Source organism: Hibiscus syriacus, unplaced genomic scaffold (genome assembly GCF_006381635.1).
Source record: "Hibiscus syriacus cultivar Baekdansim isolate YM2019G1 unplaced genomic scaffold, ASM638163v2 tig00004045_pilon, whole genome shotgun sequence".
Lineage (NCBI taxonomy): Eukaryota > Viridiplantae > Streptophyta > Magnoliopsida > Malvales > Malvaceae > Hibiscus > Hibiscus syriacus.
In genome coordinates, this window is record NW_024061996.1 from 133,064 (window position 1) to 154,486 (window position 21,423).

The window sequence follows — 21,423 nt, forward strand, 5'->3', positions numbered from 1 at the left end:
GGTCTCGTTTGTTCATTTACGTTCGTGAACGTTCAATTATGTTCGTTCGTTTATGTTCGTTCGGTTATGTTCGTTTATGTTCATTCATTTATGTTTAACCCAATCTTTTAAAATCAATTTTGGTGACCAATTTGTAAGTATCTTAAAAATATTAATTAATCTGATATTCTGATGACCAACTCCATAATTAACCCAATTTTATTTGGAAAACCCAACAATATTAACATGATTTAGTTCTTTTTGAACGATCCTTAAGCTGCATACCCAGCACCGTCAACATCCACTGAGCCGGAACCCTATGTGACTGCGCCACCAGCTGGTTATCCGATGAGCAAAGAGGAGTCCCAAAAATCGGTTGCTTTCGAAACTAAGTCCAAAGGTGATGGATTCCGGAAGGGATGTTAAGTATTAAGCACCGTTTCTTCTAGTCAAATAATCTTCTTTTCTTTCATTTATAATGGAATATTCGAATTTACAAGTAAATAGTGATCAACCAACAACTCAAGTCAACTTACTTTGAACTCAAGAACCCAATGATGGTAAGGCCTTATTACATAGGTTGAGAAGTTCTTTAACGCGTTTCATCAAACAAATTTTGTGCGCCATCCGATTATGGAAGTTTAGCCAACCTACTTCTCTCATCTCCCAATTTTCAACTTCTACATAGCACGAAGCTAAGGACATGTTTGTTTGATCCCCAAGGATTAAGGTCGGCAATCACATAAAACACAATATGTGTTCATCTCGACTGTTGTTGAAGGAGATATGAAGAAAGAAAGTGGAGGAACGTTATGCAATCTCACATCAGTAGCAAACAAGCAGCTGGGGGTTGGTAACTTATATAAAAGAAGATGGGGGAGAATAGGTTTAAGCATCTTTGCGCTTGGGGCAATGTCGAGCTTCAATCGAGCTCGAGTCTCGAGTTTTAATCGAGCTCTTAAATTTTTTTTAAGTTCGAGCCTTTTCGAGTTCAAGTCGAGTTTCAATATTATATTTCGAATTCGAGTCGAGCTTGATAATTTTAAGCTCGCGAGTTTTCGAGTCGAGTCGAGCTGACTTTGAAAGTTTTTGAGTTCGAGTCGAGCTCAGCAATACTCGAGCTCGACTCGGCTCGTTTACACCCCTAGGTAGGGTCTCCAACGTTTATGTTCGTTTATGTTCGTGTTCATTTATGTTCGTGTTCGTTTATGTTCGTGCGCGTTTTATGTTCGTTTATTTAGTAAATGAACGAACATGAACAAGTTATATTCCTTAATAAACGAACATGAACAAAAAAAAAATTTGTTCGTTTATGTTCGTGTTCGTTTATGTTCATTTATTTATTAAATGAACGAACATGAACATACCTCCGTTCGTGTGCGTTCGGTTCGTTTACAGACCTATTCATAAAGCAATTCAGTCACCTCATTGGAGAGCAGCAGTGCATGCAGAGATTGAAGCCTTAAGGAGGAATGGCAAGTGAACCCTAGTGAAATTACCTGAAGGACGGTCAGTCGTGGGGTGCAAATGGCTGTTCAAATTGAAAAAGAGCCTTAATGGCTTTATTAATAGACATAAAGCGAGGTTAGTAGCTAAAGGGTATTCACAAATGCCAGGGTATGATTTTGGTGAAATTTTCAGCCCAGTTGTCAGATTTGCAACGCTGAACGTAGTCATTTCATTAGCTGTTACAAATGGCTGGCAGTTACGCCAAGTGGATGTCAACAATGCGTTTTTGCATGGTGACTTGCATGAAGAGGTGTTCATGCAGCAGCCACCTGGGTTCGAGCAAGTAGCTGCTGATGGTAGCCCGTCGGTGTGCAGATTAGAAAAGGCGTTGTATGGATTATGCCAAGCCCCTCGAAATTGGCATGATAAACTGAAGAATTGTCTGCTTAAAATTGGCTTTAAATAATCTTCAGTATACACATCTCTTTTTGTTCGTTGGGATGATGTTCAATATGTTTACATACTTGTGTATGTTGATGACATAGTGCTGACTGGAAGCTCCAACAAGCAGATTGATGAAGTGGTGAAGTTACTTGGAAAAGAGTTTGCCCTGAAGGACCTTGGTGACCTTCATTTTTTCTTGGGCATAGAGGTTAAACGATGTGGTAGTTCCTTAATTCTCAGTCAAAGGAAGTTTATACTAGAGTTATTAATGAAAACAAAAATGAACACTGCTAATCCAACATCTACACCCATACTAGTGTCTGCTAAGTTGAGTCAAGATAAGGGGGTGCTACTTGAGGATGCCTATAAGTATCGAAGCATTGTAGGGGCATTATTGTATGTTTTTCACACTCGTACAGATATTACCTTCAGTGTCAACAAGGCAGCACAATATATGTATGCTCCAAGGCAAGAGCATTTGGTTGCAGTTAAGAGGATTTTGAGGTATCTGGTGGGAACGATTAATCACGGTCTGGTCATAGCACCTGCAGTAGCAGGGTTCAATGTAGTAACCTTTGCAGATGCTGATTGGGTTGCAAGCAAAGATGATCGAAAATCTGTGTCCGATTATTGTGTGTTTGTAGGTGACAACCTTATAATATGGAACTCGAAGAAGCAAAATTCAGTATCCAGATCGACCATGGAGGTTGAGTATCGAAGTGTAGTAGATGTTACTACTGAAACAACTTGGGTAGACGCTCTCCTAAGTGACTTGGGCTTTGCAAGGCAGAAAATTCCTATAGTTTGGTGTGACAACAGCAGTGCTGTAGCCATGACAGCTAATCATGTCTATCATGCAAAGAGTACACATGTTGAACTTAATGTGCACTTTGTTCATGAAAAGGTGGCATTGAAGCAAGTGTTGGTGAACTATGTACCAGGGAGTCACCAGGTTGCTGATGGATTTACAAAGCCATTGGTTGGTGCTCGATTTAAAAATTTTTAAAGCCAGGGTGAATGTGTAGTCTTTTCTTTGGGAACAAGAAGAAGAAGTAGGGAGAATATTGAATGATAACTGATGTGTATGGTTAGTTAAGGAAGCTGTTAGAGCAGTTGCTAGTTGGTTAGTTGTTAAGCAGTTAAGGGCTGCTGTAAAGTTCTGTAAACTCTTGTATATAAGGAGTATTATAGATCAATAAATGCAATGCATTATGTGTCAATACTTTACTACTATATGATGTATTCTAACAGAACCCAAAAAATAAATCCCAAATGTTTTAGTAGACTGAGATGAACTCTAATCCTTTCTATCCATCTAATTTCCATTCAAGAACCCACACAGAGAATGAATTTTGAATTGAAACCTAGATTCAAACCCACAAAAATTCAGACGAAGAAAAATCATTCATTTTTTCAGAGAGAAAATGAGTTTTTTTATTCTTATTGGTTTTGCTTAAATGATTCAAATCTTAAACAACCCTTCTTCTTCCAAAGTTAATAAATTCATTTAATTAAAAATGATTTTATTAACTTAATATGACAAATTAAGTGAATATTTGAAAGGTTAATGATGTTCAAATTTTCACCTGATGTGTGTTACAACTGTCTTATTGACGTCGCTTTTTTAAATTGTCATGTCACACATTCGTTGAAGGGGTTAATAATATCTTAGGCACCATTATATAATAAATATATATAACGTAAGAGATCATTTATCTTTAATTTTTAAATTGATGACTAAATTCAATCAGACCAACTATTAACATAATTTACCCTAGATTAAACTATGGATGTAAAAGAAGAAGAAGAAAAAGAAACAGTGACGAGTAAAGTGGCCAAGTATCAGATTCCATAATGGAGGGCAGGCCAAACCCAGACAGTGTTGTTTTATAAGTACAAAAACGATGGCGTTCTCATTGGTCTTTTATCGTACCTATACCACTGGGAAACAGTCATGTATACTCGGTTTCGGTGTCTGCCTGTCTTTTATCGTTTCTTTCAATTTTCTTTGACTTCTCGCTAGTATAAACTCAGGTTTCTTCTGAAACTCACTGTTCTCTTTCAACTAAAAGTTCCAGGATGTTTTCTCAAATCCTGGGGATTCTTCATTTTATTTCCTTCTCTGTTTGGTCTCTTAAAAACCCAAGGAAACAATAGAATAAATGAATAAAACGTTAGAGAATCTCAATTCAGCTAAAAATAATGGTTTTTTTCCCTCTAAGTAAACGAGTTTGATTACTATAGTTGTTGCAACTGCAAGAGATTCCAAGCTCTAAAAAAAAATTAAATCGTTGGGTAAACTACACGGGTGACCACTCAATTATGGTCAAAAATCATTTTGACCACTGATATTTCAATTTGATTAAACATACCATTAAACTATTTAAATGCTTCAATCAAGCCACCTGCCATTAACAATTTACGGAACAGGTGGCGTGGCAGTTAAAAACATTTTTGTCTAATTACAAAATTGGTCTGTATTACTTATATATTCTTTCAATTTGATCCTCATTTTAATAAATTAAATAATAATGTTTATAATCATTCGATTTGAGGATTAAATTTATTTTTAATTTAATAGATTTACTTTCCTCCAATTAAAGAGTGACACATGTCACCTTTTGGTTGAAAAAAATTAAACCAATGCAGGGGGCAAATAGGATTCGAATCAAAGACTTCTTGGGTGAAGAGGGAAGCACCAAACTATTAGGCCAAGACATCTATTTGGCTATCTTCATACAACAAATATTATATATCTTGTTTTTTAGTAAATTTTTCTTTAGACAAAAAATAATATAATTAATAAATAAAAATTAAGAATATTTTTTACATTAATAAAAAATATGAATATATAAAACATATTAAAATAATAAAAAAAATATTTTAAGTTAATATATTTTTAAAAAATATATTTTTAAAAATTAAGATAAAAATAAAAATATATTTAAGTGAAGATAAAAATAAAATATATATTTTTACATTAAAATAAAAATAAAATATATTAAAAATATTGACATAAAAAATAAAATATATTTAATAATTTAATATGAAAAATTTTAAATTTAAGAATTAAGATATGTAAAATATTATATTGATATTTTTTGTTAATATAAAATATTATATTCATATCACATTAATAAATGTATATAATATTAAATTATATAATTAAATAAAAAATTTAATATGTTTTATATATTTTTATTTTTTTATTAATTTTAAAAAATCTTAATTTTAATTTATTTATTATATTATTTGTTGTCTAAAGAAAATTTTACAACAATACAAGATATATATTATTTGTTGTATGAATTTAACCCAATGTATGCTTTGGCCCAATAATTTGATGCTTTCCCCTTCACTTTAAGAGGTCTTTGGTTTGAATCCCACTTAGGCCCTTATGCGTTGGTTTATTTTCTTTTAATCACATGTCACCAGTGAGGTTGACTTACAGCTTTGCATGATTAAAAAAATGACGGAGTCAAACAAAGTGAGGTTGGTTAGGTGTCCAAAGTGTGAAAATCTTCTTCTGGAATTTGCTCTGATAATTCGGTTTACCAGTGTGGTGGATGCGGTGCTGTTGTTCGAGGTACCCTAGCTTTCTGACGTTTCTTTTTTTTTTTCCTGGTTGTTTGTTTGGTTGATGCCTTGATGGGAATGTTGATCAAAACAAAGTGAATGTAAACTCCATTTTGGATCTTTGATACATGTTAAACTTGTTCCTATAAATGTTGAAACTTGAACCAATTGGTTAAATTGAAGGGTTATGTGTAGTTAAGGTTTAGGTAATGGATGTTGTTTTTGACTATGAAATCTTATTAGAATCCAATTGTTAGTTAGTCCTTCGTATATATCAACAATAGGCATGGTGCATTCTGGGAAAATTCGATGGCGGGTGTTGTCCTTTTCATTGTCTTGATGATTAAGTCTACTAGCTTCCTAAGGAAATGAAAGAACTGAGATGGCTTAAGCTTCATTATATTCGAATATCAGAATCTGGTATGGTCATCACAGAAATCTCTAGATTAGTTTTTGTTGAAATCAAAATAATGAAACCACTCAATGGCGAAGGCTTTGTCTCATAGTTTTACTAGTGGAATGTTGTTTGCTTATCAGCAAAAATCAGGAATCGTGAGGCAGATGCTTTCTCGGAAAAGTCGGAAGAAGACAGGCTTGGTAGAGTTTCTGAGAAATCCCAAACTTCCTCGGAGAAGGGAATAGTAGACTTTAACGGCTCTAAGGTTGCTGGTGATAAATGGTCTGTGGAAAATGCAAATGTTATTAGAAGGAATAAGAATGAAATAGTGAATTCTATCGGACGAGAGCAGGAGGTGGATTCCAATTTTGGATATACTGGAGGCTGGTTGGGAAACTGGGAATCGAGATGGAGCAGTTTCAGAGTTCCGAGAGCTCTTGTCGAAGGTGTGCGATTTTCTACCTCAAATCAAACCTTAATTTGGATTCTTATTATGGTCATATGGAATAACTTACAGAATCAAACTGACCTGGATGGTTCTGGTAGAATTCACCTCGAACAAGATCGAGCTGAGCTTCTGAGGAAGCTAGATGAGCTAAAGGAGCAACTTAGCCGGTCTTGTGATGTGGTTGATAAACTGAAAGAGAAGGTTACGCTTGATGGGAGGGTTGTTCCTCCAGAGGCTTAAGGTGGTGGTGCTAGTTGGTTTCCTAATGGTTCTTCTGGATCACGGAAGCCCTCAATGCCTTTCTATGGACCTGATAAACGTGCTGCAGAAGCAGGGCCCTCTTATTTTATCTATTTTCCGGAACCATTTGCTTGTCCCGTTGAGCAGGATATGACTCGGCACGGGATGTATCCTACAATGCACAATCTGAATCATGTTCCTGCATATGGAGATCCTTTTGGATCCAAAATGCTTGGAAGAGCTCTGCACCAGTTCCCTGGAAAATATCAACAGCACCTTATCCAGACTTTTCTGGACAGTACAATGAAAGTATTCCTGACCCATTTATGAAATATCCACGAAGTTCAGTGTTGCACCAGGATTCCTGTTCTTGCTTTCATTGTTATGAGAAACATTGGCAAGTCCCAGCACCTATTCCTCCTGGTTCATTTGGCAACAAAAGGTTCCATGATGTGCCTGGTAATCCATTGTACCATATTGACAACCCTTAGTCTTTTGGTTCGCGTTTCCATATGCCCCCAATGAATGTCAATGGTACACAAGCCCATGGTAGATGGCCGAGTGATATTAACTCAGAAATGAATGGTTTTTTTCATCTCCGTCCCCAGAGGGTAGTGTCAGCCAACCGATTCGGGCGAGGAAATCGTAGTAGCCGCTCTGATCAAGAGAAAGTTATGTCAAACAAGGGTACCATACGGCAGAATTCTTTAAAGGAGGCATTACATACAGAGATGGAGGTGTCATTCAATGAGTACTTCAATACTGGGATTTCTCAAGATTCATGGGATGCAACTAGAGAAGTTGATCAACCGAAAATGGCAAAATGAGGTGAATCGTTTTTTGCAAATATTATCAAGAAGAGTTTTAAGGAGTTCTCAAGATTTAATCAAACTGATGAACGTCGGGAAAGTAAAGTAATGATTCAGTTCACGGGCATCATATCCCTGAAGGTGTGGTCAAAAAAGCTGAAAAGATGGCTGGAACATTTCTTCCTGGACAGTATTGGTAAGCCTTCGTTGATATTCTTCCTGCAATTTCTAGTGTATTTAAACAATTGACATTCTTGTGTTACACATTACTAAATCAGGTATGATTTCCGAGCCCCATTTTGGGGGTGTTCTCGGCGGGCATTTTCTTGGCATAATTCCTTGTAGATTGAATAATTTTGTTGTTTAGTTTTGCCAAAATATACATGATACAAGAAAACTGAATTTCTATTGCAACCTTTTATCGAAGAACTTAATTATCCGATACCAGAAAATTGTGCCAGTGGAACCACTGGTGTTTATGTAAATGGGAGAGAACTCGATCAGAAAGATTTAGATTTGCTTGCTAGTTCAGGGCTTCCAACCGACAGGAATAGATCTTACGTCGTTGAAATATCCGACTGGGTTCTGGACGAGGATACCGGTGAAGAGCTAGAGAGCGTTGGCAAACTTGCCCCAACGTGAGTACATCATTCCGTTCCATTAAGCATAGTACATAACATCTTAACATGGGATTTCCGTGTATTTTGAACAGAGCGGAGAAAGCAAAGCGTCGTTTTGGCATGAAGGCTCCAAGAGCAGCTGCATAATGAGTTTGTTGTCTCGCTCATGATTTCATTGTAAATCAAGCTTGCCTTTAAAACCTGCTTTACTTTTCACATAGTTATGACTTTGTAAACAAAATCGACTAAGCGAGAAGGCAATAAGAAATCACACAACATTAAAGGCCCAAAAGAATGGCAGAGGGCAGGTTTTGAGTAAGCGTATGGCAAAGCACTGAAATAATGTTGATCTTCATAAATAAAGTACAGTTATGAAGCTTTTTATTCTCCATAGCATTATTGAGAATCAAAGCAAGAGTTTTAAAGAAGGCAAAAGAGAAGCTACCACAACAATCAGATTTGATATCATTGAACAAACAACTCATGTTCCAACAGCCACCTAACCATTGTTTGGCTGAAGAAAAGCAAGTTGTAAATGCCATCAACTTCTTTCCTATTCGCTAGGTGGTGGTGAAACGGTCTTCTTCTCTGGATTAAGATACGGATCCTGTCAATATTCAGAGGTTAAGGTATACGAGTTTCAATTTTAACATAATCCGCATGGATAAACATCATGTGCTCATTTAAAGTAACCCTTTTCAACCTCCAAAGGAGATTCCATGTTTTCATTCTCTCCATTTGAATTTTTCATTAAATTCAACTATAAATCAAAATTAAAACATTCAAAAGGAATGCATATTTCAACATAATGAAACAACTTGGAATACCGAATCTAGAGTCTCTATAATCTATACAAAGAAAACTAAAAAAAATACCCATTTAAATCTTCGTGTTCCTCAAATTACGATGTTCCATCAATTTCAAATACTAAAAAAGAAGTACAATAGCAAGATATTAAGCAAGATGATCCTCCTAATTACATATATTTTCTAGCATCATAATCAGCAACTAACTATTCTGATAGATCAAAATTTTAGACTTTATGTGATCATTTAAAATTCTCAAAAAAATAAAATGAACGATTTATTTTCCATACAAATTTAGAATCATTCAAGATTCTCAAGGAAATGAATTAACAATTTATTTTCCTTACAAAGTTAGAATCAACGCAAACTTCTAATGATAAAATAAATTCAATGATTTATTTTCTTTTTTAAGATTATATCTTTTTGTTAAACAACTAGATTAGTAATACTAAAACCCGTAATAGATATATCACGACAACTCAGTTCTTAGGGATGGACACGGGACCCGAACCTGACAGGTTCTGACCCAATCCGGTCCAATTTGGTTGGATTTTTTTTGAAAAAAAATTGAGTTCGGGTCGAATTAGGTTCGGGTTTAGGGTAAAAAATGCTCGACCCAAAAAAATATAATTTTACCTTATATATTTAGGGAAAATTGCAATAATACCCTCTATATATGATTTTTTTTTCAATTAAATCCTTATTTTTATTGAATAAAATTAATATTTTTAATAAATATATTATTTCAGATTGGGTCGGTCGAATTCATATTTTATCTAAAAAAAGGTCAAGTTCAGGTCGTGTGGAGTATATCTAATTTTTGGGTCAGGTCAGATGGACCGAAAACTCGATCCATGTCCATCCCTATCGAATATATTTATCCAACAAAAATAAAAAATAACAATCCTTTAATTTTAGCAACCAAATAACCAAAAGGAACTAACCCTTTGATTTTGATTATCGTAATTCAATAATCAAAAGGAACTAATACTTTGATTTTAATTTTGGCAGCCCAAAAATCCAAAGGAATTCATCATTTGATTTTAATTTCGAAACCCAATAATCAAAATGGATTAATCATTTGATTCTAATTTTTGATAACCTAGTGATTAAAAGGAATTAATCCTTTTATTTTACTTTTGACGACATAATAATAAAAAGGAATCAATCATTTGATTTTATCTTTGGCAACCAATAATTAAAAGCTTTGGATTAAACTCTGAATCCATTTGTTTCTACAATTTTTTTTCAAAAAAAAAATTATTAGTACGATAATAAATCATAGTATTTTCAAAACACAACCAATAATTATTATAACATTTAATAATAATTATAAATACCAAATATATTTTTATTCATGACAAATTCAATATTATATATTAAATGGCCAAAAATAATTATAAGGTAATAATATCATACCTTTAGGGCCCGTTTGGATCAAGGGTTTTATCATTCCTCCTAGGAATATTTTTTTCCTCATTAATATACCCATGTTTGGATGGGCAAGATTCCCAAGTGAGGTAATATCTCATTACCAACCGAAATTTTTGTGTGTTTATTCCTGGGAATGTTATTCCCACGTGTGTGTTAGGTATATTTTTATTCCCGTGCTTAAGGGCTAAAATACTCATCTCTTCCCCGTGAGCTTGTATCTTCTTCTCCCCGTGAGATTGCCTTTGCCAAAAATTCGTCGTTTTTCCAGTGAGATTCTCCTGGTAAGATTTCTTCTCCACTCCCTTTCATTTATTTTCCCAGCAATGAGAGAAACTTTACCTTGGGAAACAGAGGGCGGAGTTTGGGTTCAGAAAAATAGGATTGGCTTAATAATCAAATGAAGGGGAATTGGGTAGGTTTTGAAATCGAGGTTTGATTTGGGGTAAAGAAAAATAAAACATGAAAGAGGATATAGAGGAAGATTGGAGTAGGAAACACAAAATGCACGACATCGTTGTATGATAATGGTTCTATGATTACTCTTTATTTTCATTTGATTATTCCGTTTCTTGATGTATTGTTTTCTAATTTTTTTAAGAATCGGAATCAGATCAATGCTTCAAACTTCATTACATGTAATTTGTTTTACTTCTCTTTTTTTAAGATATAAATTTCACGTATAATTTGATCCTCTATGTTGCTTGATTTTCTTCGTCTATAGTTGTGAGTTTTGCATGTTTTCATCACTTAATCGGGTCGAATGAATGAAATTACACATTGCAATCGTATTTGTTTCAGTTTGCTACTGTTTTGCTGGATTTCCCCCTATTTTAATCCTTCTTTTCGGAAGAGTTCTAATTGCTATTGCTAGCTATGCCCTACTATGTTTTTTTTTCTGACACTGGAATTGCACCCTAGAAACTAAAACTCATCATGAAAGAGTGTTTGTTTTCTTGGTTTTGATAAATGTTGGTTCTTTTTAATTAGTGGAAGGGAAATGTTGTGAATTTTGTGTATTGAAGCTGTTGGTCTTGGCCGTTAGAATGCGGTTGTGAATTAGGGCTTTTCTCTATGAAAGACGCATGGTTTTATTGTATGGTCAATTTGTCAGGGGATAGTATTTATATGATGTGAGTTTGAATTAGCGAAAGTATTCTCATATTAATGAAAAGAAAAGAGTAAGGAAATTGATTATGCTTTCAAATGAAAAAGCATTTTAGACAGGGAGTTGCTGTTTATAGACTTGTTATCTGTGATCATCTTGTTAGATCATAATGTCTTCCTTTGTAAGTTTAATTAGTTGTACTTATTCACCCTTTTGGGTTCAGGTTTGGGATCGTCATTTATGAACCCAACCATGTGCTCTAATTGATGTATTTTGATGCATTGATTAAAATGGTTGGCTCACTTTGATGTCCAGTCTATTGTTCATTGGTTGTTGGAATAATTGGGGATGTAAATTTGGGTTATGTAAAACTCTTTTTAAATATTTATTTAATCCCAAGAACAGTGTTTCAAACTCTAGAATTTTTTTCAGTTATGGTGAAGCGAGAAAACACCTTGATGCCAATGGTATGATTGTAGCTTATAGTTATGTTGGTGAAAGATTAGTATCGCTGTTGTTATCCTGTGGTGTTCATATTTGTTATATTCTGTTTTTTCTTGTGATATACAGGGATTGGACAGATCAAAGTTGGGACAACCAGATGAAAGGACCTTATATAAGGTAAGGCTTTTGGCTTTAAGATTAAATTCCATTTGAGAACGCTGAAAAGTGAACATTGTTAAATGCTTATTAAGGTGCAACATCGAGGAGAGCCTGCTGATGCTGACTTCTTTCAGATCACGGTGAATGGAAATTTAGATGATGACATATTACAACGGCGAATCCATGATGTTACTAGACAGAGAGAGGCATTCCAACAAATGGATATTGAACTACAAGCTCAGGCAATTGCTAGATCAACAATTCTAGAAATGCAGAGAAGTTGTGATGCTAAAATTGAAGCCCATGCCAATACTGCTGCCAAGGTTGAGGTTTGAATTAAGAATGCGATTCATAGCATCTGTGTATATAATATAGCCAACCTATATGATTAAGTTTAGAATGTCATGACTATTTTCTTTTATAAGTCTAAACATTGTACAAACTTTTGATGGTTAATGTTATACTTTTTTTGTTATGTAGTATATGACTTGCAAGTAATGTGCTAGTTTTCAAAAATTAGCTGACCTTATTCCCATACATAATGGGGTAAGGGGGAAGTAGGATAGTAGGTTGTCCCACAGTTCAGGTCCGCTGCATCAATTTGTATAATTACTTTTGAATATGTTTCTAGATTGATATTTGGTTAAGTATTTTGTACATGAACTTGCAGATATCTAACAGACAATCAATCCATTATTTGTTGGCTTCGTAGTTATCAACAAATTGTACATACTCACATTATGCAGTTTCATGCTGTAATGTTAACTTATAATGTGCTTCTCCCAACTCTCTTAAATTTTCTATAATATTTTGTTCAATGTGTTACATTTCCACCTAGTATGTTTAACCTTCATATTTTATAATTTGTATTTTGTAAAATACTTTTCGAAATCTTTGTATAGTGTATACACAAATTCATTCCATTATGCATGCATGACCTAGCATGTAAATAACATTCCAATTTGTATAATATTTATAGCATTCACTTCAAATAAATTTAAAGGCACCAATGAAGGGAAATTTGGAAGCTATTTTGTGTGGAAAATATTACCCAACGGAATCATCATGAAAGTTAAAAATCCCTAAATTGAACTTGATATATTTTTATATAAATTATGTTGAAGTAAAATTTTAATATATTTTTTTAAATAAATTATGTAAAAAATGTAATATTAATTAAAATTAAAATAATACATCATATATTTAAATAATATAATAATATATTATCGATGAATTTTTATATAAATAATTTTTATTTAAATAATTAGAATTTCACTTGTTAAAAAATATAGAACAAGGTCAATTTGGTAAAATATACATTCTAATAATTTTTTATTCCTTCAACCAAACACTGTAATCTTACATTATTGCCAAACAAACCAAACACAGTAATGTAACATTCCCAGTAATGTGTTAGGTAATGTTACATTCTGGTAATCCTATTCCCACTGGTAATCTTATATTCCGTGAACCAAACACACCCTTATTTTCATGAACAATACTATGATATACTTTTATAGGTAAAACTTACCATAATGATATTACCATAACATAAAAAGAATCACATTAATTCTTTTGATTGTCCCACAACAACAACTACATATGAATTTTTTTTTTCCTTATAGACAAAGAATCACTTTGAGCAAACCTGTTAAAACGACAGGATAAAATTAATAACCAACGTAACTTTAACAACAATTTATATTTAAATAGATTTGTTCACTTTGAGCAAACCCGTTAAAATGACATGATAAATCTTGAAAACGATTTAATTTGTTTTTCACGATTTCCCCAAGATTTCTGAATTGTTTCAGAATAAAAAAAGTAGAAGAAAGAATCTATCTTAAGATTGTTAGAAGTATAGCACAATCCGAGAGGAAAATAAAAAAATCAAATATTTTATTAAATAATTGGAAAGAACAATTAAGAAATAAAAAAACTCAATTTTTGACAGAACAATCGATCAAAAACGAGTTGAGGTCTGCAACTATGTAGTTTCCTTAAGACATTTTTGGTCACTCATATGGTGCTTGAAATCATTGGTCGTCTGTCTCCCAAGATACAACAACGAGATTATCAGCTAAAGTTGTACTTCTGCAAATATCATGAACTATTCATTTGCATTCATCTATCACAAAAAAAAAACTAGAGAAGAAGAAAAGAATTCTTTTGAATTGTTTTTTAGTTGCAATAAGTTGTGTTTAACCTAACAAGTTTACACAATATTTATAGGGGTTTCACATTGTAAATTATTCGAAAATTTTGACCTAATGAAGTATTAACAAAAATCCAACAATTTCCTAAATTATTGTCTGAATTAAATAAACCTTTTAGTATTTATCGTTTTTAATTCCAAAACTGAATTTTGAAAAAATATGCTCTATTTGAAGAAAATATTTTAAATTTTGGGTTAAAATGTCCGCAAGCCTACAATGGACACGACCGCTTCAGATATTTACGTTACCCTCATCACGCACATCTGTAAATGTACGAATCAATAATTGATTTCACATTTTTCTCAACAACGTTTAAATTAATTTCCCAATAAAAGCTCCAAAATTATTGATTTTTTCCCGACATTATTTACACCATATATGAAAAAGGTGAAATTGGTTAGAAAACAAGCAAGCTGAAGGACGCAGCTGCGTGAAGGTGGGTCTTCAACGAGTGCACTGTCTCGGTTAGTGCTCAAATGGGAGGAATAGAAGAGCATACATACGAAGTTAAATTTCTTTTCGGGTCCTTATTTTCATTTCAACGATTTCAATATTGTGTGGATTTACGTAGCTTGATTGAACTAAAATATAAGCGAATTGCACGGTACCACGGCAAGTAATCTGCCACCCTCTTTCTTTCTTTCTCAGCAAATATCCATATTTGTGGTTCAACAAATTTAACATCTCAAATCTCAACGTCTTAACTCTCTGTTTTTGGTAAAATTAGAATATCCTCAGCACTATGTTTATTCGATTAATCTAATGAAAAGAGGTTGGTGGTTAGGGTTAGATTGAAGGATGATTCGAATAGCCATTCTCTTAAAATTTTAAGTTATTATATATTTTAAATATTTTTTATTAACCAAAAAAATTATGTACCAATATTATCGTGCGCGTTTGATATACCTTGTGAGCCACTATCGCTCTTGAAAAAAATTGGTTGATAATGATATCGTTTCTTACGAATAAAGATAGCAGCATAATCCGGTCCGGTTAATGGGGTGTGTGTGCCCCAATGGACACTAAAATTCCCGAGAGTTACACACGTCTATACAATCTCCACTCAACACATTATCACTGGAATAACTTATGGTGGATATCATTTAATCCAATCTATCTTTAGTTATGCTTGTCATCATGATGCGTAAGGCTTTGGTCGTGCATTACATGACACCATTTTTATATTTATTAACTAAAAATCGATACAAAAATAGGGAAATTCATGATTAGAAAAATGAACAAAAAAGCACTATAGATTCCATGATTTTTTTTGATACGTTGAACTGTTGGTGGGAGGTGATAAGAACATAATACATGCCCGCTGCAACACAGGCAAAACAGCTTAGAAGTAGATTCAAGTATTTTCATGCTTAAATTTTTAATAACGACTCGGTTATTAATATTTTTCTTACAATTAAATTAAATAATTTTTTTTATTTTTTAATAGCCAAGTGATAAAAAACACTAATAATCATATAACTATTTATATAACTTTAAGTAATTTTATACAACATATCCAGACAACAGTTCTTATACGTTTGCTAAATAATATATTACATGTAAATTATGTAATGATATTTGATCAAATATTAAGATTTAGTTGATTATCTATTTTGTCTTTATTTCATTTTTGGTAGAATATATTTCATCTTTATAAATATAATAACAGATATTCTTGGGTTATTGGAAAGACAAATGGTGGATATTGACTACCGACCGCAATTTATTGGTTCAATATTGATTTCCAACTCCATTATTGACCTTAAAAGGTGAGGGAAAATCAAAGATAATAGTGTCCTGATCACACGTGCGTCACTCCTCGAATCAGGACAATTTCGACATCTAAGCCTCCAAAATTTCTTTAATTCTTTAAGGTTCGACAACGATAATAAAATAAAATGAAATACAAATTAATATTAAATGACCGATACGTACTTTGCTTTCTTTCTTTCTTTCTTTCTTTCTTTCTTTCTTTCTTTCTTTCTTTCGGGTTTTCAAATAATTAGACTTTTCAGCCAACTTAATTAATTAATTTAGTAGTAATTAATTAGGGTTAATTGAATTAGCCAGTGGTGCAGATAACATTTTTTTGCATCATCTTTTCATCACCGTACCGTCATGGCAGATTTGTATGGTTCTGCATGGATTTAACATTAATTAATTTAAATGATAGTCAGAAAAATGTTATTGTGATAAAAAAAAACGTTGGAAGAGTATTTATAAATTGAAATTGTTGGGATTAATCTTGTACAATTTAAAGAGTCTTGCACTTGATTAAAATCTCCAACCTTTGCGCAAATTGGGACAAGATCTCAAGTACAGCCTCGTCAATTAAGAGCAAGATAGTCTGTCGTCCAAATCTCACCATAGATTTTATGGTATCCTGCTTTTAATGTTGGGTCCGACAAATAATTGACAAATCAATAATATCTTTTGAAGTTTATGTTCACATTCTAATTTTATGTACAATTTAAACACAAAAGTAGATCTTTTATTTTCATTGTTTTTGATTTAGTTAACGTTAAAAAAGTTTTAAAAGTTAGACCATTTTTTTTTACAGAATTTGAAAAATATAATACCATCTTAGGATCGAATGCCGAGACGGAGCAATAATGATCGAGTTAAAAGCTTCACTTTTTCACCATAGAGCTCGAAAAGGGAACAAAAGAACTAAAAACAAATGCCGAGAAAAAGGGTTTAATTATATATATAACATAAGACTTACGTTGGAAATGACATCAGCAGGTCCCTCTCCAATAATATCCGATTTGTAATTGAAATAGGTGTAAATCCATTTCCTCTAGAATTCCCTTCCCATCTCAGCAATTCCACTCACATTCTTTGAACAGTCACGTAAAAATATTATAAGTACATCTTCTTTATTAATCTGCCATGTATTGTCCTACACATTCAATTCTGCCATAAAAGAAAAAAACAAACAAATAACTCCAAAATCTCACTCGACCCTCTATATAAACCACATCTTTCTTCATTTTCCTTCATACCAAACACACACCGACTAGAAAGAAAAGAGTATAATTTGTTTTTTGTTTTCACTGCCATGGAGAAAACGCAAACACCCCATGTAGCCATCCTGCCGAGTCCTGGGATGGGTCACCTGATTCCACTCGTTGAGTTCGCTAAGCGATTTGTTCAACAACACGATTTCACCGTCACCTTTGTTATCCCCGCCGGAGTTTCTCCGATTAAAGCCCAAAGATCAGCTCTGGATTCCCTTCCGAGCTCTATAGATTATGTTTTCTTCCACCTGTTGACTTGAGTGACCTGCCTCAAAACCCGAAAATCGAAACGGTGATTTCTTTGACGGTGGCTCGGTCTCTGTCTTCCCTTCGGGATACTTTGAAGTCACTGGTTGCAAAAACGAAACTCGTCGGCTTGGTGGTTGATCTTTTCGGGACCGACGCGTTTGACGTTGCTAGAGAATTCAACCTCTTTCCGTACATATTTTTCCCGTCTACAGCCATGGCCCTGTCTTTCTTTCTTCACCTGCAGAAGCTTGACCCGATGATTTCGTGCGAGTACAGGGACCTGCCGGAAGTGAGAATTCCGGGGTGTGTACCGATTAAAGGCAAAGAATTGTTGGACCCGGTTCAAGATAGGAAAAATGATGCTTACAAATGGGTTCTCCATCATGCAAAGAGGTATAGATTGGCCGAAGGAATCATGGTGAACAGTTTCGTGGACTTGGAAGGTGGAGCTTTAAAAGCTTTGCAAGAGAAAGAGACCGGTAAGCCTCCGGTTTACCCGGTTGGTCCACTTGTTAACGTTGATCCGAGTAATAAAACCAACGGGTCTGATTGTTTGAAGTGGCTAGATAATCAGCCACATGGGTCGGTTTTGTACGTCTCATTCGGGAGCGGCGGAACCTTGTCATCGGACCAGCTAAACGAGTTGGCCATTGGATTGGAAATGAGCGAGCAACGATTTTTGTGGGTTGTTAGAAGCCCGAACGATATGGTCGCTAATGCCACATTTTTCAGCGCCGAAAGCCAGAAGGACCCTTTAGATTTTCTACCAAAGGGGTTCCTCGAGAGGACAAAAGGCAGGGGTCTATTGGTGCCCTCATGGGCACCACAGAGTCAAGTGTTAAGCCACGGCTCGACTGGTGGGTTCTTGACCCATTGCGGATGGAATTCTATTCTCGAAAGTGTTGTTTTCGGGGTGCCTTTAATCGCATGGCCACTCTACGCTGAACAAAAAATGAACGCCGCGATGCTTACCGAAGACATCCGAGTGGCATTGAGACCCAAACCCGACGAAAACAGCTTAATTTCCCGAGACGAGATCGCCAAAACCGTCAAGGGTCTAATGGAAGGTGAAGAAGGGAAAGGACTTAGAAATAGAATGAAGGACCTAAAGGAAGCTGCTGCAAAGGCACTCTCCCAAACTGGGTCTTCCACCAACGCACTCTCTGAGGTCGCTACAAAGTGGAGGAATCAAACTCCCCTCTAAACACAATCTTGTACTATCTTTTACTTCCAGCCTTTCAAGTTAGTGAAATCTTAGCTTTTGTGTGTTCTACATGGATTATTTTTCCCATTCTCTTCGTAAATGGTGCAGCCCATATATGTTTAAATGTCAAGGAGTTTCTGTGCAGTAATTTTGGTTTCATCTCTTTTTTAACCTTCTCCTTATTGTATGTAGTAAGGTAGGGCTCCCACTGTGTGGTATTGAATTGAAGTGTGTAAAGATCATTCAATCATGCTAAACCAGTGGACCCAACGACCAAAGAAAAACTCGTCACAGCACATTTTTGTGATGCCCTCTCTTAGCAATAGCATTGATTGATTGTAGGTGGATGGTATTATAGACATATAATAATTTTTGTATCTAATTTGATAATCTACTCGAATTTAAGATTACTTTTGAAAATTATAATTGGATGCTAAAATATGTTATAAATGGGGAAGAAGATGGTAGGTGTGTGGTATTGACATGCAAATGAATACAGTCCGCTAATATGTATGGCAATTTCTAGATAGCCAAAACAAACACGAAAGAAAAGGTATATATCTATCAGTTACAGAGTTGATTCAAGGAATTTTCATATTTTCCGGAAGCATGACTGGCAACAAACATTCCCTTTAATTAGCATATCTAAGGATTATCAGTCCCTCTTTTTATTGCAACGTGAAATTAAGATTAGGATTTAACATTAAAATAGATATGATTCTGTAAATTATATTTTATAAGTTAATGTATTGAATGATTTAAAAAAAATAGAAAAAATATAATTAAGTATATAATTTATTTTTTAAATAGTGACAAATTCTTTGGGTCTTTTGCATCATTGGATATTGTTTTGTGTTGGTTTGAAGTTGCAATAGATTAGTTATTAATGTATTGTGACAGATCACCTACTCTGCCTATCCTATTCTACTAACTCCAACCATGAATCTATAATATCATGATTTTCTTTTGGAATGTCCATTGCATAGTCATCCACACCTTTTTTACTTTCATTCCAAAATTAACTCCATTTATTTCAAAAAGGGGAAAGTGAGGTGAGCTCCCGTATATATAGCATGGTAAAGTAAACATGTTAAAATATAATAATTTACAAAAAAAATTTAATTTAAAAAAAATATCAAATTGATTAATAATACTAACTTAACCGAATATCTAAAATAAACACCAATAAATATTACAGGTTGGTTTAATTTGTTGAGATTTGTGTGCAGACAGCCCAAAATTCTCACCAACCTTTCCGAGTTGTAATCAATAACTCATAAAAGCTCAGAAAACTGGGAAATAAAAGTTGCTGCGATCATCATTTATACATGCGTCAAAAGGGAAATGATTGAAGGGCCAAAACAAAACTAAAAATCTCATCATTTTTGTTTAATTAATTCATCGCCATCTGGTTGGTTGAAAGTGAACTCCGATGGCAGTCGACATCAGGATTTTCGGCTCTTTTCGTGTGGAGGCGTCATCCGAGATCATGAAGGTAATTGGAAGTCGGATTAAACTAAATTTATAGATATTTGTTCTGTCCTTGAAGTTGAGATTTGGAGAGTATACATGGGTTTATTATGTGCATGGGAGATGGGAGGAAACCATTTCCTTGTAGAAGTTGATAATATGGATACGATTTGGCTATTTCAATCAGTCGTATGAAACCGAAGTCGGATAAAGATTATTGAGTATATTGTTAGAAAATTATGAATTAATTGAATAAAACTGACGCTCTTTATGATAAATGATGTCACTTGGTGAAAATATTTATTAATAATAAGTTATGTCATTTGGTTTAAAGTTGCATCCATTCAATTATACCTATTAGTTTTTTAACTAATCTCTTCATCAAATGGTCTTAACTCCTCGTCAAAATGTCATAACCCGATTAATTTCCTCTCCTCTATAAATAGACTAGTTAAGGCACATATCTTAGAAAAACAAGTTACATCATGCAAGGTTAAAATATTGGAATAGGAAAACACTTAGAAAATTCCTTCAAAATTCGTTCTTTACGGTGAAAGAGAAAGGCAAGATTGTGTTCGACTGATCACTATGGTTGTGCTTACTGTTGTGATCGTTTGTTGGTTACTGGGAGACTGACGTCCAACGTTACTCAAAGCACCGAGAAGAGGACGAATATGTCTTAAGATTGTTAGACAAAATGGTTAATCCGAGACATAAACATAATAATAATAAACAAATATTATCATGTAAATGAACGAAGCAAAAATAAATAAACAATTAAGATAGAGGAATGAAAATTGGTTACTCATATGTAGACATGAAATAGGATGAGCGGAGTTAGATAAATAGAAGAGCAAGTTTTGTTGAGGCATGTATGAACAGTTTCCTTAAGACAAATTTGTCCTCTCTTCGGTGCTTTGAGTAACATTGGAAGTCGGTCTCCTATGATACAACAACAAAAGGTCACAACAGTAAGCACAATTGTAGTGAAAAATCGAACATAATCTTGCCTTTCTCTATCACCAGAAAGAGCAAATTTGGAATGAATTTTTCTAAATACTTTCCTATTTCAAAGTTCTAAACTTACATGTTGTAACTTGTGCCTAAGATTTGTGCCTTAACTATCTTATATATATAGGAGAGAAAGGATTGAAAGGTTAAGACCTTTCGATGAATAGTTAAGACATTTTAGTGAAGAGATTTGTTAAATAAGTATAATTGAATAGATGCGACTTTAAACTAAAAAGTAAGTTTATTCATCAAATGAAATGACTTATTATAATAAGTCCATTTACCAAGTGACATAACTTATATAAATAGCATCAATTTTATTCAATTATTTATTATTTTTCCA

General features: G+C 33.9%; 1 pseudogene; it reads left to right on the forward strand.

Moving 5' to 3' along the window:
- The first annotated feature begins 6,969 nt into the window (after positions 1 to 6,969).
- Positions 6,970 to 18,743, forward strand: LOC120188121 (annotated as a pseudogene).
- The last annotated feature ends 2,680 nt before the right edge of the window (positions 18,744 to 21,423 follow it).